The sequence below is a fragment of the Coregonus lavaretus genome (genome assembly GCF_964263955.1).
Source record: "Coregonus lavaretus genome assembly, contig: HAP1_SCAFFOLD_79, whole genome shotgun sequence".
Classification (NCBI taxonomy): domain Eukaryota; kingdom Metazoa; phylum Chordata; class Actinopteri; order Salmoniformes; family Salmonidae; genus Coregonus; species Coregonus lavaretus.
In genome coordinates, this window is record NW_028157882.1 from 1265269 (window position 1) to 1280217 (window position 14949).

The 14949-nt window shown below is 44.9% G+C and overlaps 1 protein-coding gene; it reads right to left on the reverse strand.

Moving 5' to 3' along the window:
- Window positions 1-14949, reverse strand: part of LOC311124706 (myosin heavy chain, fast skeletal muscle-like) — a gene marked incomplete at both ends in the record, with an annotated part of 131900 nt that overhangs the window by 79538 nt on the left and 37413 nt on the right.

Here is a 14949-nt window from a genome sequence, read left to right on the forward strand (position 1 = left end):
TCTCTCAGAATATTCTCATCACTTTTTATTTGAAGACTCAAACCATGTCTCACCTTCTTTTTCCCCTTCTACAGATGAATGTGTACTTCTTGGAGGACCCTGTGAAACATTAGGGTGTTGTGAAAACACACAAGTCTAAAGCCTTATCATTTAGCACCCAAAGGGCTAGAAAACATTTAACTCAATCATTACAGCCATGTCAAATTCAACTACAGGTGCAACTGATAACTTTCATTTTCCTAGTGGCAACTCACTTCACTACACATCTACACATTCCGTCAGGAATTCTAATTTAAACAAAAACTAGAAACCCAGTTCCATTCTAAAAACCCAGTTCCATTCTAGACCAAGTGCAGGAGCACCACCTTTGCCCGTACATGAAAGTTACAGATTGAAAGCAAAACATTTTTTAAAAAACATTTTAAATCAATGCCACTTGATTGCATATTGTCAAATCTTACAAGAGACATGCAGAACTCAATTCAAACATTGCAGATAGCTACGGCCTCAGATGCTGAGTGCAAAGATGAGACAAATGTAAAAATCTAAGGTGGAGAGGTCTTACCACAGAGGAAGATGGTATCTGACTTGTGGATGCTGGGGCCTCAGCCTCCTTATATCTGGTTGGAAGTGCCAACCAAGCAAAAGTTAATTATGGACCACTCTGGGAAAGGACATGAATTGGATGAGAGACCTCAGTGTGTCTGTATCTCACTAGCGCCTCCCACTTCCAGGAGCGCCACACTCCCATTACATGACTTTTTAATGTCATGTTTGCCTCTGAATTGAATTTCACAGAATTTACGTAAATGAGAGATGTCATTACTAATAATTATGACAATATCAAAAGTTTGATTCATCTCAATGTTGCTTCTACTGAACCTTATATACTGTAATGGAGTGAGTCCATGTTTACCCACTACTCTAAAATAGTTTTCATGAAATCTAATCTGACCTTATTTAGTTCAATTTTATTGGCATTAATCCTCATCAACAACTTTATATATACAATGCCAGTCGAAAGTTTGGACACACCTACTCATTCCAGGTTTTTTCTTAATTTGTATCTATTTTCTACATTGTAGAATAATAGGGAAGACATCACAACTATGAAATAACACATATGGAATCATGTAGTAACCAAAAAAGTGTTAAAAAAATCCAAATATATTTTATATTTGAGATTCTTCAAATAGCCACCCTTTGTCTTGATGACAGCTTTGCACACTCTTGGCATTCTCTCAACCAGCTTCACCTGTAATGCTTTTCCAACAGTCTTGAAGGAGTTCCCGCATATGCTGAGCACTTGTTGGCTGCTTTTCCTTCACTCTGCGGTCCGACTCATCCCAAACCATCTCAATTGGGTTGAGGTCGGGGGATTGTGGAGGCCAGGTCATCTGATGCAGCACTCCATCACTCTTATTCTTGGTCAAATAGCCCGTACACAGCCTGGAGGTGTGTTGGGTCATTGTCCTGTTGAATAACAAATGATAGTCCCACTAAGCCCAAAATAGATGGCATGGCGTATCGCTGCAGAATGCTGTGGTAGCCATGCTGGTTAAGTGTACCTTGAATTCTAAATAAATCACAGACAGTGTAACCAGCAAAGCACCCCCACTCCATAACACCTCCTCCTCCATGCTTCACGGTAGGAACTACACATGCGGAGATCATCCATTCACCCACACCGCGTCTCACAAAGACACGGCGGTTGGAACCAAAAATCTCCAATTTGGACTCCAGACCAAAGGACAAATTTCCACCGGTCTAATGTTCATTGCTCGTGTTTCTTGGCCCAAGCAAGTCTCTTCTTCTTATTGGTGTCCTTTAGTAGTGGTTTCTTTGTTGCAATTCGACCATGAAGGCCTGATTCACACAGTCTCCTCTGAACAGTTGATGTTGAGATTTGTTGAACTCTGTTAAGCATTTATTTGGGCTGCAATTTCTGAGGCTGGTAACTCTAATGAACTTATCCTCTGCATCAGAAGTAACTCTGGGTCTTCTATTCCTGTGGCGGTCCTCATGAGAGCCAGTTTCATCATAGCGCTTGATGGTTTTTGCAACTGCACTTGAAGAAACGTTCAAAGTTCTTGACATTTTCCGTTTTGTCTGACCTTCATGTCTTAAAGTAATGATGGACTGTCGTTTCTCTTTGCTTATTTAAACTTTTCTTGCGATAATATGGACTTGGTCTTTTGCCAAATAGGGCTATCTTCTGTATACCCCCCCTACCTTGACACAACACAACTGATTGGCACAAACACATTAAGAAGGAATGAAATTAAACAAATTAACTTTTAAGAAGGCACACCTGTTAATTGAAATGCATTCCAGGTTACTACCTCATGAAGCTGGGTGAGAGAATGCCAAGAGTGTGCAAAGCTGTCATCAAAACAAAGGGTGGCTGTTGAAGAATCTCAAATATAAAATATATTTTGATTTGTTTAACACTTTTCTGGTTACTACATGATTATTATACAATGTAAAAAATAGTAAAAATTAAGAAAAACCCTTGAATGAGTGTGTCCAAACTTTTGACTGGAAGTGTATGTTCACCTATTATTTTTATAATTTAGCTTGCAAACACATCTGAACTGTCTCCTCACCTCATGCTTGTGACGGAGTTGGCCGTTACCTCGTTCTTTACTCAGTTTGATTTATCACCCTGGTGGAACCATAAAAAAAATATATTTTAAAGCTAGAAAATAAACATTTAGGCTATCATTTAAAACTCATACAACTTTTACAACTTTTAAAACTTCTAATGTGTAGTTACAGTATCTATACACAAGTATGTGGACACGCCTTCAAATTAATGGATTCGGCTATTTCTGCCACAGCCGTTGCTGACAGGTGTATAAAATCGAGCACACAGCCATGCAATCTCCATAGACAAACATTGGCAGTAGAACGGCTTTACTGAAGAGCTCAGTGACTTTCAACGTGGCACCGCCATAGGATGCCACCGTTCCAACAAGTCAGTTCGTAAAATTTCTCCCCTGCTAGAGCTTCCCCGGTCAACTGTAAGTGCTGTTATTGTGAAGTGGAAACGTATAGGAGCAACAACGGCCGCAAAGTGGTAGGCCACACAAGCTCACAGAACGAGACTGCTGAGTGCTAAAGCATTGCAACACTCACTACCGAGTTCCAAACTGCATCTGGAAGCAACGTCAGCACAATGTTTGTCGGGAGGTCATGAAATGGTTTTCCATGGCCGAGCAGCCACACGCAAGTCTAAGATCCCCATGCCCAATGCAAAGCGTCGGCTGGAGTGGTGTAAAGATCGTCGCCATTGGACTCTGGAGCAGTGGAAACGCGTTCTCTGGAGTGATGAATCATGCTTCACCATCTGGCAGTCTGACGGACAAATCTGGATTTGGCGGATGCCAGGAGAAGCTACCTGCCTGAATGCACAGTGCCAACTGTAAAGTTTGGTGGAGGAGGAATAATGGTCTGGGGCTCTTTTTCATGGTTCGGGCTAGGTCCCTTTGTTCAGCATGACAATGCCCCCATGTACAAAGCAAGGTCCTTATAGAAATGGTTTGTCGAAATCTGTGTGGAAGAACTTGACTGGCCTGCAAAGAACCCTGACCTCAACCCCATCGAACACCTTTGGGATGAATTGGAACTCCGACTGCAAGCCAGGGCTAATCGCCCAACATCAGTGCCCAACCTCACTAATGCTCTTGTGGCTGAATGGAAGCAAGTCCCATCAGCAATGTTCCAACATCTGGTGGAAAGCCTTCCCAGAAGAGTGGAGGCTGTTATAGCAGCAAAGGGGGACCAACTCCATAATAATGCCCATGATTTTGGAATGAGATGTTCGACGAGCGGTCCACATACTTTTGGTCATGTAGTGTATTTATCTACAGTATGATAGTCCTTCCGCGAAATGAGCCCTTTAGCATCCCTTTGACATTTTAAGTAGAAATTGTGTACCAATATTTGAATTTTAAAAGCCTGTTATATTAAATGAAGTGCTCTGATTTATAATATGAATAAAGATTCTAATTCTAAATTCTAAATGCTAATTAGTGTATTTTGGAATGTCCCTCTGTGTCTTTGTTGATTATAGCTCCCTAAACCCCAAAATTATCATTGCTAGTTATTTTGTTGCTTTGAACAAATACATTTTGCAAGATAATTATTTATTTCACGTGATTCATTTTAAGGTCAATGTGAACTGAACTCTCGTTTTAATATGATGAATCTATTCCTTTTAAAATATATTTTTCAAAGCAAACGTTTAACATCTAATAGTCAAATCTTGGTGTAAAAGCAGGTGAGCTGGTTCTACTCTTTTTGGCCATTTTCTGGTGTTTTGTGGTGGAAAACTGAGCGTGTCGAGAATAACACGTCAACCCTTTTACCCATAGATAGACAGGCTAGAAATGTTATAACAATTTACATTTTTTTGTGAAGCTTGCATTCAATTGCCCTTCCCTGTTCCACACAACAAGCTTCCATACCCCCTGTCACGAGGGGATTGATGGCTGACTTCAACCCTGTTACATTCCACCCTGTTATGTTATTTGGCACTTAATATGCACTTACTATAGTATGTTTTTTATTTAACCTCTTGAGATGGTTAAACATGTGTTTTATTAAGTTGAACATCTGTTCTCTATGACGGAATGTTAAACTTACGTGAAATAAAACGTTTTCTTTCACCAAGTTTCACTACCCAAAAGGGACTCATTTCGTGGAATGACCCATGATCTATTGAAGATGCTGGAGGTGCTTTTATTTGTCTCACATTTCAGTTGGCTAAAACGGTCCAGTAGGATTCTTATGACTTACATACCAGTACAGTATTTCAATAATCTTATCCACTCATATTGCTGACAGCGATATAACGGCCTCAAACTTTTATTACACTCTGATATAAACCGCTTAGCAGCTGAGCTAGCTTCAATGATGACCTTTATTTCTGACCTTTTCTGTTGGCCATGAATGTTCTGAGCAATGACTGAGCATCACTCAGGACAAAATATACATGCCATGCAAAGGGATAAATGTACGGAAATAAATGTGCCAAATGATTTTCTATGCTCTGAAATGGCACGCAGAACACTGTTAGAACTCATCGAAACTCTGCTTGGATGTCGAGAGACCCAATTTGATTTAGACGTGTGGTATGAAACATTTTGTGATATCATATATTTTGAAATGAGGAAAAATTATGTGAATAAAGAGTACATCCCCAACAGAGAAAAGTTTACAAGCCGAACAGGCCTTATTGGAATGATTAGTTAAGGGACCTATGGTCTGTAATGCACAGAGCGGAGCACTTATTTATACAGTGTAAAGATAGGAATACAAGAGGCCATCTTAGAAAGGAATTTAAGAAAAAACAGCATGTGTTTTATAAAAGACTGCCTATTCTAACACAAATATCAGATTACACCTTGAGCAGATACAGATAAGAGATACAGTGAGGGAAAAAGGCTGTGTGTTTTGGGTCATTGTCATGCTGGAATACCCATCCACGACCCATTTTCAATGCCCTGGCTGAGGGAAGGAGGTTCTCACCCAAGATTTGACGGTACATGGCCCTGTCCATCGTCCCTTTGATGCAGTGAAGTTGTCCTGTCCCCTTAGCAGAAAAACACCCCCAAAGCATAATGTTTCCACCTCCATGTTTGACGGTGGGGATGGTGTTCTTGGGGTCATAGTCAGCATTCCTCCACCTCCAAACACGGCGAGTTGAGTTGATGCCAAAGAGCTCGATTTTGGTCTCATCTGAACACAACACTTTCACCCAGTTCTCCTCTGAATCATTCAGATGTTCATTGGCAAACTTCAGACGGACATGTATATGTGCTTTCTTGAGCAGGGGGACCTTGCGGGCGCTGCAGGATTTCAGTTCTTCACGGCGTAGTGTGTTACCAATTGTTTTCTTGGTGACTATGGTCTCAGCTGCCTTGAGATCATTGACAAGATCCTCCCGTGTAGTTCTGGGCTGATTCCTCACCGTTCTCATGATCATTGCAACTCCACGAGGTGAGTCTTGCATGGAGCCCCAGGCCGAGGGAGATTGACAGTTATTTTGTGTTTCTTCCATTTGCGAATAATCGCACCAACTGTTGTCACCTTCTCACCAAGCTGCTTGGCGATGGTCTTGTAGCCCATTCCAGCCTTGTGTAGGTCTACAATCTTGTCCCTGACATCCTTGGAGAGCTCTTTGGTCTTGGCCATGGTGGAGAGTTTGGAATCTGATTGATTGATTGCTTCTGTGGACAGGTGTCTTTTATACAGGTAACAAACTGAGATTAGGAGCACTCCCTTTAAGAGTGTGCTCCTAATCTCAGCTCGTTACCTGTATAAAAGACACCTGGGAGCCAGAAATCTTTCTGATTGAGAGGGGGTCAAATACTTATTTCCCTCATTAAAATGCAAATCAATTTATAACAATTTTGCCATGCGTTTTTCTGGATATTTTTGTTGTTATTATGTCTCTCACTGTTCAAATAAACCTAACATTAAAATTATAGACTGATCATTTCTTTGTCAGTGGGCAAACAAACAAAATCAGCAGGGGATCAAATACTTTTTCCCTCACTGTATATACAGGGGGTACTGAGTACTGTGCGGGGGTACAGGTTAGTCGAGGTAATTTGTACATGTAGGTAGGGGTAAAGTGACTATGCATAGATAATAAACAGTGAGTAGCAGCAGTGTAAAAACAAAGGGGGAAGAGAGGCTTCCATCCAGCCACTCTACCATAAAGGCCTGATTGGTGGAGTGCTGCAGAGATGGTTGTCCTTCTGGAAGGTTCTCCCATCTCCACAGAGGAACTCTGGAGCTCTGTCTGTGACCATCGGGTTCTTGGTCACCTCCCTGACCAATGACCTTCTCCCCCGATTGCTCAGTTTTGCCGGGCGGTCAGCTCAGGAAGAGTCTTGGTGGTTCCAAACATCATTTAAGAATGATGGAGGCCACTGTGTTCTTGGGGACCTTCAATGCTGCAGAAATGTTTTGGTACTCTTTCCCAGATCTGTACCTCGATACAAACCTGTCTCGGAAATCGACAGACAATTCCTTCGACCTCATGGCTTGGTTCTTGCTCTGACATGCACTGTCAACTGTGGGACCTTATATAGACAGGAGTGTGCCTTTCCAAATAATCTCCAATTAATTAAATTTACCACAGGTGGACTCCAATCAAGATGTAGAAACATCTCTAGGATACCACCTGAGGTATATTAGTTTTTTATTTTTAATACATTTGCAAAAGTTTCTAGAAACCTGTTTTCACTTTGTCATTATGGGGTATTGTGTGTAGATTGATGAAGAAAAAAAAGTAATTTCATCCATTTTAGAATAAGGCTGTAACGTTACAAAATGTGGAAAAAGTCAAGGAGACTGAATACTTTCCGAATGCACTGTATTTATTTGATACCTCTCTAGAGTTAATGTTATTGTTGGATATTGATTAATTATTTACGCCCTGTGTCCACCCAGCACATCAGTACAAGAAGCCCTATAGCTGACGGATGCAGTAGTTGATCAGGGGGCTGACCATCTGGAAGGACCACATCAAGGCCTTTTCATTTCTTGGACTGTGCTCTCGTCTTCACTGCAGCCAACTGGAAATGCAGAAACATAAAGTTGTATTTTAAAACATTAGACAAACCACTTCCCATGAGACATTAGCTTGTCATTTAGTGGGTGAGGCCAATAGTTTCCCCTTTTGCAGTGTGACTTATCAAGGAAACTTATCACGTGTGTACAACTGGTGTTGGAACTTTATTAGATGTGCAGTGAAATCAAGTGGGACATTTATCCTAACTGAGTGCAGTGAACCACTTCTACATGGAAATTAAAAGGATATAAAAAGAGATTAGGTGGGACAATTTTAGCCAATGAGAGGGCAGATAATCGTGTGTACAACAGATAGACTCATATTTGTATCTGTGCCATTATAGTGTCTTTGACAGCATGGGCAGTGCCATTGAAGCTATCTCCATTTTAGAGTAGTCAATTGTATTCTTCTTAATTGGCTGATGGCTCCCAACTCATAGGAATCCCAACCTGATTTCAAGTAATTAAGGGCTAAATGAAGGTTATGATAATTTGATTTAGCTGAACCCGCTGTGTTAGAGCTGGGGTGGAATAAAAGCCTGCACACCATGTGGATGGGCTGTCCAGAACAGGGGTTGCAGGACCCTGATATACTGTTATTAACTGTCCAATGTTATTAAGCAGTTGAGTAAACTGTCATTATAAAACTGTTATTGTACATTTGTATTTTAGCAGGGCCTTGGTGGGATTGGATAGTAACTGTTGATCCAATACATTTTGCTCTGTAAAACGACCCGCAAAGTAGTTTTGCCTCAGTCACCCCAGCGCCTTGGCTCACGTCAGCATTTTTTTAACATGATTCAATCCATTAAAATGTCAAACCCACTGAAAATCTAAATCTGGATGTGGTATGTCACATGCTGTGGCATGGATCCACAAAACAACCAAGCTTGGCTCGGATAATTCAGATCTTATTTTCCAGGTCACAAATTTCACTGTAAATCTATTACGGTGTCAGCAATGTGAGGACCTCATGGTTGACTAATAAGGTCAGAATAATGTGCTGGCCTGTATCGGATCTCTCTGTGTTCTACAGTATAGGTATGAGGTCTTCACCTTTCAGCATGCAGTGTGAAGTTAATGGAGGGCTAAATGTAATATGAATCTAATACATTTACAAGGATAAACACTTGGATCAAATGGGGAGCTGTTGTGTTTTTCAGCAAGCTTTACAGATCTTTGGACAAACAAGTGGTCCACAATTATTACCCCGTCAGTGACCTTCTCCAAACTGGCCATGATCCGGAACTGGCAGCCTAAAATCATTTGGTATTTCTTCATGCTTTATGACCCTGCGTCATAGAGATGGTATCAAACCACATCTGCTGAGCTGTTCTTGAAACTCCAAGTTGATCCCATACAGTCCATGACAGAGTTACAAGAAGCGAACCAAAGCAACAGATCATTTACAAGCCCAATATGGCCATGTTTAGAAACGGGTGTGTCAGAAATACATCCAGCTTTCCACAGCAATATATCTAAAGAAATTTGGCTTTGCTATATTGGCAGATCTGCTGCCATTTGCACCAGAGGATATGACCATACAGACTCCACTAGATGGCCCCACCAATGATCAATGTTTAGAAGTGAAACCCCTCACATTCAGTAGCAAAATTGGAAGACTGATTTAAATCATGGGGAAAATGGAAAGTGTTCCTGTCAGCCAGTGAATGAGTTGAATAGAAGGTGTTGAATAGAAGGTTGTCCAGTTTAACTGCTGCTTTGATAATAGCATTGACCTCTATGGCAGGAGCCTCTGCTTCATAGTCCTGCAATTTATCCCATGGACAGGGCCGTGTACCAGAAAGTCATTTGTCAAACAGTCATAATAACAGTCAACTTTAATGTCGCAATCATCTCAATAATGTTGTACTCAACCGTCCTGAAGCCACTCCTGCGTTGTCTTGGCTGCGTGCTTAGGGTCGTTGTCCTGTTGGAAGGTGAAACTTCGCCCCAGTCTGAGGTCCTGAGTGCTCTGGAGCAGGTTTTCATCAAGGATCTCTCTGTACTTTTCTCCATTCATCTTTCCCTCGTTCCTGACTAGTCTCCCAGTCCCTGTTGCTGAAAAACATCCCCACAGCATGATGCTGCCACCACCATGCTTCACCGTAGGCATGGTGCCAGGTTTCCTCCAGACGTGACGTTTGGCATTCAGGCCAAAGAGTTCAATCTTGGTTTCATCAGACCAGAGAATCTTGTTTCTCACAGTCTGAGAGTCCTTTAGGTTCCTTTTGGCAAACTCCAAGCGGGCTGTCATGTGCCTTTTACTGAGGAGTGGCTTCCGTCTGGCCACTCTACCATAAAGGCCTGATTGGTGGAGTGCTGCAGAGATGGTTGTCCTTCTGGAAGGTTCTCCCATCTCCACAGAGGAACTCTGGAGCTCTGTCAGAGTGACCATCAGGTTCTTGGTCACCTCCCTGACCAAGGCCCTTCTCCCCCGATTGCTCAGTTTGGCCGGGCAGCAGCTCTAGGAAGAGTCTTGGTGGTTCCAAACTTCTTCCATTTAAGAATGATGGAGGCCACTGTGTTCTTGGGGATCTTCAATGCTGCATAACTTTTTTGGTACCTTTCCCCAGATCTGTGCCTCGACACAATCCTGTCTTGGAGCTCTACGGACAATTCCTTCAACGCCATGGCTTGGGTTTTGCTCTGACATGCACTGTCAACTGTGGGACCTTATATAGACAGGTGTGTGTCTTTCCAAATCATGTCCAATCAATTGAATTTACCACAGGTGGACTCCAATCAAGTTGTAGAAACATCTCAAGGATGATCAATGGAAACAGGATATACCTGAGCTCAATTTCGAGTCTCATAGCAAAGGGTCTGAATACTTATGTAAATAAGGTATTTCTGTTTTTAATTGTAATAAATGTGCAACAATTTCTATAAACCTTTTTTTGCTTTGTTATTATGGGGTATTGTGTGTAGACTGATGAGGAAAAAATGTAATTTAATTCATTTTAGAATAAGGCTGTAACATAACAGAATGTGGGAAAAGGGAAGGAGTCTGAATACTTTCTGAATGCACTTTACCTATGTGAGAATGCTGTTCATTTACTTTAGCTCAGCGTTCAACACCATTGTCCAATCCAAACTCATCACCAAGCTTAGGACCCTGGGACTGAACACCTCCCCCTGCAACTGGATCCTGTACTTCCTGACGGGCCGACCCCAGGTGATGAGGGTAGGCAATGGTTTGGCATGGGCCCTCAAATCCTACAAAAGTTATACAGCTGTACCATTGAGAGCATCTTGACTGGTTGCATCACTGCTTGGTATGGCAACAGCACCGCCCTCTATCACATGGCGCTACAGAGGGTGGTGCGGACAGCCCAGTACATCACTGGCACCGAGCTCCCTGCCATCCAGGACCTCTATATCAGGCGGTGTGAAAGGAAGGCCCGGAAAATCGTTAAAGACTCCAGCCACCCAAGCCATAGACTTTTCTCTCTGTTTCCCAATGACAAGCGGTACCGGTGCATCAAGTCTGACACCAACAGGCTCCTGAACAGCTTCTATCCCCAAACCATAAGACTGCTAAATACCAGTTGACCCTTGTATTCTGAGTTGACCCTTGTATTTTATTTTTATTTTTTGCACTGTCTTTATGCACAGGCACACACACACAAACACTCACTACATAATTTGCTTACACATAATATGCACATACATTTATACTGACTCTACACACACGCACACCCGCTCACATACAATCCTCATATATACGCTGCTGCTACTCTGTTTTATCATATACTGTATCGTGATGCCTAGTCACCTTACCCTTATACATATCTACCTCTATCACTCCAGTATCCCTGCACATTGTAAATATGGTCCTGGAACTTACTGACCCTGTATATATTATGATTTCTTACTTTCTCGTGTTCTTATTTCTTATTTTTATATTGATGACTGTATTGTTGTGTTTAGAGCGTGCAAGAAAGGCATTTCACTGTACTTGTGCACGTGACATTACAACTTCAAACTGAGACACTCTCTCATTGACCTCCATACAAAAAATTCCTCACTTCGTGGGCTTTTTTTTTGTGGACAGATTTTGAGAAGAGTAAAACCTCTCACTTCGCCTTTTCCTCTCTGATCTAGGGAAGGGGCGTGGCCTAGGTTAATTAGGAGCAATTGGGAATCCTGTAGGAGTGGCATGACCCTTCACAACAAGTTGATCTAGCTGAATCTGCTGTGGTGGAACAAGAGCCTGCAAACCATGTGGATGGTGTCACGGTGCTGTGAATGGGTATGGTGTGGAATCAGGCGCAGGCAGCAGAGGGTAAGTCCAACAAGACTTTACTGAGCACGAAAAGTAATCCAAAACAGCCCGGAGGCAAAAGACGCACACAGGCGTATATACAAGCGCACACACAGGTGCGTAAATTCTCCTCACACAACAAGGAGGAAGCTCATGAAAATAAGCGTACCGAAACGGGTAGCGCAACCACGACACGAACAATCACACACAACACAAACCTAACAACAAGGAAACTAAATAGGGTGCTAATTAAGACCTAACACAAAACAGGTGTGACTAACAGACAAAACCAAACAAACAAGAAACATCGAGCGGTGGCAGCTAGAACTCCGGAGACGACGACCGGCGAAACCTGCCCGAACAAGGAGGAGGAGCCGCCTCGGCCGAAACCGTGACAGTACCCCCCCCTTGACAGTACCCCCCCCGCCTCCGGCCTCGGGGACGACCAGGGGGACGCGGCGCAGGGCGTGCAGGATGACCACGATGGAATTCGGTCATCAGGGACGGATCCAGAATGTCCCTCCTTGGCACCCAGCACCGCTCCTCCGGACCGTACCCCTCCCACTCCACGAGATATTGGAGACCCCCCATCCGGCATCTCGAATCCAGGATGGTCCGAACCGTGTACGCCGGAGCCCCCTCGATGTCCAACGGGGGCGGAGGAGTCTCCTCAATCTCAAAGTCCTGGAGTGGACCAGCTACCACCGGCCTGAGGAGAGACACATGGAACGAGGGGTTAATCTTCTTGTAATCAATAGGTAGTTCTAACCTGTAACTCACCTCGTTCAATCTCCTCAGGACTTTAAAAGGCCCCACAAACCGCCGACCCAGCTTCCGGCAGGGCAGGCGGAGGGGCAGGTTTCTGGTTGAGAGCCAGACTCGATCTCCAGGTGCGTACACTGGCCCCTCACTGCGATGTAGGTCGGCGCTCGTCTTCTGTCGACGTATGGCACGCTGCAGATGGACGTGTGCAGCGTCCCACGTCTCCTCCGAGCGCCGCACCCACTCATCCACAGCGGGGGCCTCGATCTGGCTCTCATGCCATGGTGCCAGAACCGGCTGGTACCCTAATACACACTGAAAAGGGGTTAGTTGGGTGGAGGAGTGGCGGAGAGAGTTCTGTGCCATCTCGGCCCAGGGCACATATCTCGCCCACTCCTCCGGCCGGCCCTGACAATATGACCTCAGAAACCTACCCACATCCTGGTTGACTCGTTCAACCTGCCCATTACTCTCCGGGTGGTAACCCGAGGTAAGGCTCACCGAGACCCCCAAACGTTCCATAAATGCTCTCCAGACTCTAGAGGTAAACTGGGGGCCTCGATCGGACACTATATCCTCGGGCAACCCGTAATGCCGGAAGACGTGAGTAAATAGAGCCTCAGCGGTCTGTAGGGCCGTAGGAAGACCCGGCATGGGAAGGAGACGACAGGCCTTCGAGAACCGATCCACAACGACCAGGATGGTGGTATTCCCCTGGGAGGAGGGAAGATCGGTAACAAAATCCACCGAGAGGTGAGACCAGGGTCGTTGTGGAACGGGCAGGGGCTGTAATTTACCCCTGGGCAAGTGTCTGGGCGCCTTACACTGGGCACATACTGAGCAGGAGGAGACATAAACCCTCACATCCCTGGCTAACGTTGGCCACCAGTACTTCGTACTAAGGCAGTGCACCGTCCGGCCAATACCCGGATGTCCAGAGGAGGGGGACGTGTGAGCCCAATAAATCAGCCGATCCCGGACCTCGAGCGGGACGTACACCCGACCCACCGGACACTGTGGAGGACTAGGCTCGGTGCGTAACGCCCGCTCGATCTCCGCATCGACCTCCCACACCACCGGTGCCACCAGACAAGACTCCGGTAGTATGGGAATGGACTCCACGCACCTCTCCTCCGTGTCATACCGACGGGACAGAGCATCTGCCTTCCCGTTCTGGGACCCAGGGATGTAAGTGATCTTGAACACAAACCGGGCGAGAAACATAGTCCATCGAGCCTGGCGAGGATTCAGTCTCCTAGCTGCCCGAATGTACTCCAGGTTACAATGGTCGGTCAGAATGAGGAAAGGGTGCTGAGCCCCCTCAAGCCAATGCCTCCACACCTTTAGGGCCTGTACTACGGCTAACAGCTCCCTGTCCCCTACGTCATAATTCCGCTCCGCCGGACTGAGCTTCTTAGAATAAAAAGCACAGGGGCGGAGCTTAGGTGGTGTACCGGATCGTTGAGAAAGAACTGCCCCGATACCGGCCTCAGACGCGTCCACCTCAACTTGGAAGGATAAAGTGGGATCCGGGTGCGCCAACACCGGGGCCGAGGTAAACAGGTCCTTCAGTCTCCCAAAGGCCCTGTCCGCCTCAGCTGACCACTGCAAGCGCACTGGACCCCCCTTCAGAAGAGACGTTATGGGAGCTGCCACCTGTCCAAAACCCCGGATAAACCTCCGGTAGTAATTCGCAAAACCCAAGAACCGCTGCACCTCTTTAACCGTAGTTGGGGTTTGCCAATTACGCACGGCGGACACTCGGTCCACCTCCATTCTCACCCCTGACGTAGACAACTGGTAACCCAAAAAGGAAACTGACTCCTGGAAGAACAGACATTTCTCAGCTTTGACATACAGGTCATGCTCCAACAGTCTCCTCAATACCCTGCGCACCAGGGCTACATGCTCGGCCCGAGTAGCACTGTACACAAGAATATCATCTATGTACACCACTACTCCCTGCGCCTGCATGTCCCGGAAAAGTTCGTCTACAAACGATTGGAAGACTGATGGAGCATTCATTAACCCATATGGCATGACGAGATACTCGTAATGGCCGGATGTAGTACTAAATGCTGTCTTCCACTCATCGCCCTCCCTAATGCGCACCAAGTTATATGCGCTCCTGAGATCCAATTTTGTGAAGAACCTTGCCCCGTGTAAGGACTCCGTCATGGTCCCAATCAGAGGAAGTGGATAGCTGTACTTCACCGTCACCTGATTGAGACCGCGGTAATCGATACACGGACGCAAACCTCCATCCTTTTTCTTCACAAAAAAGAAGCTTGAGGACGCGGGAGAAGTGGAGGCCCGTATGTATCCCTGTCCCAGAG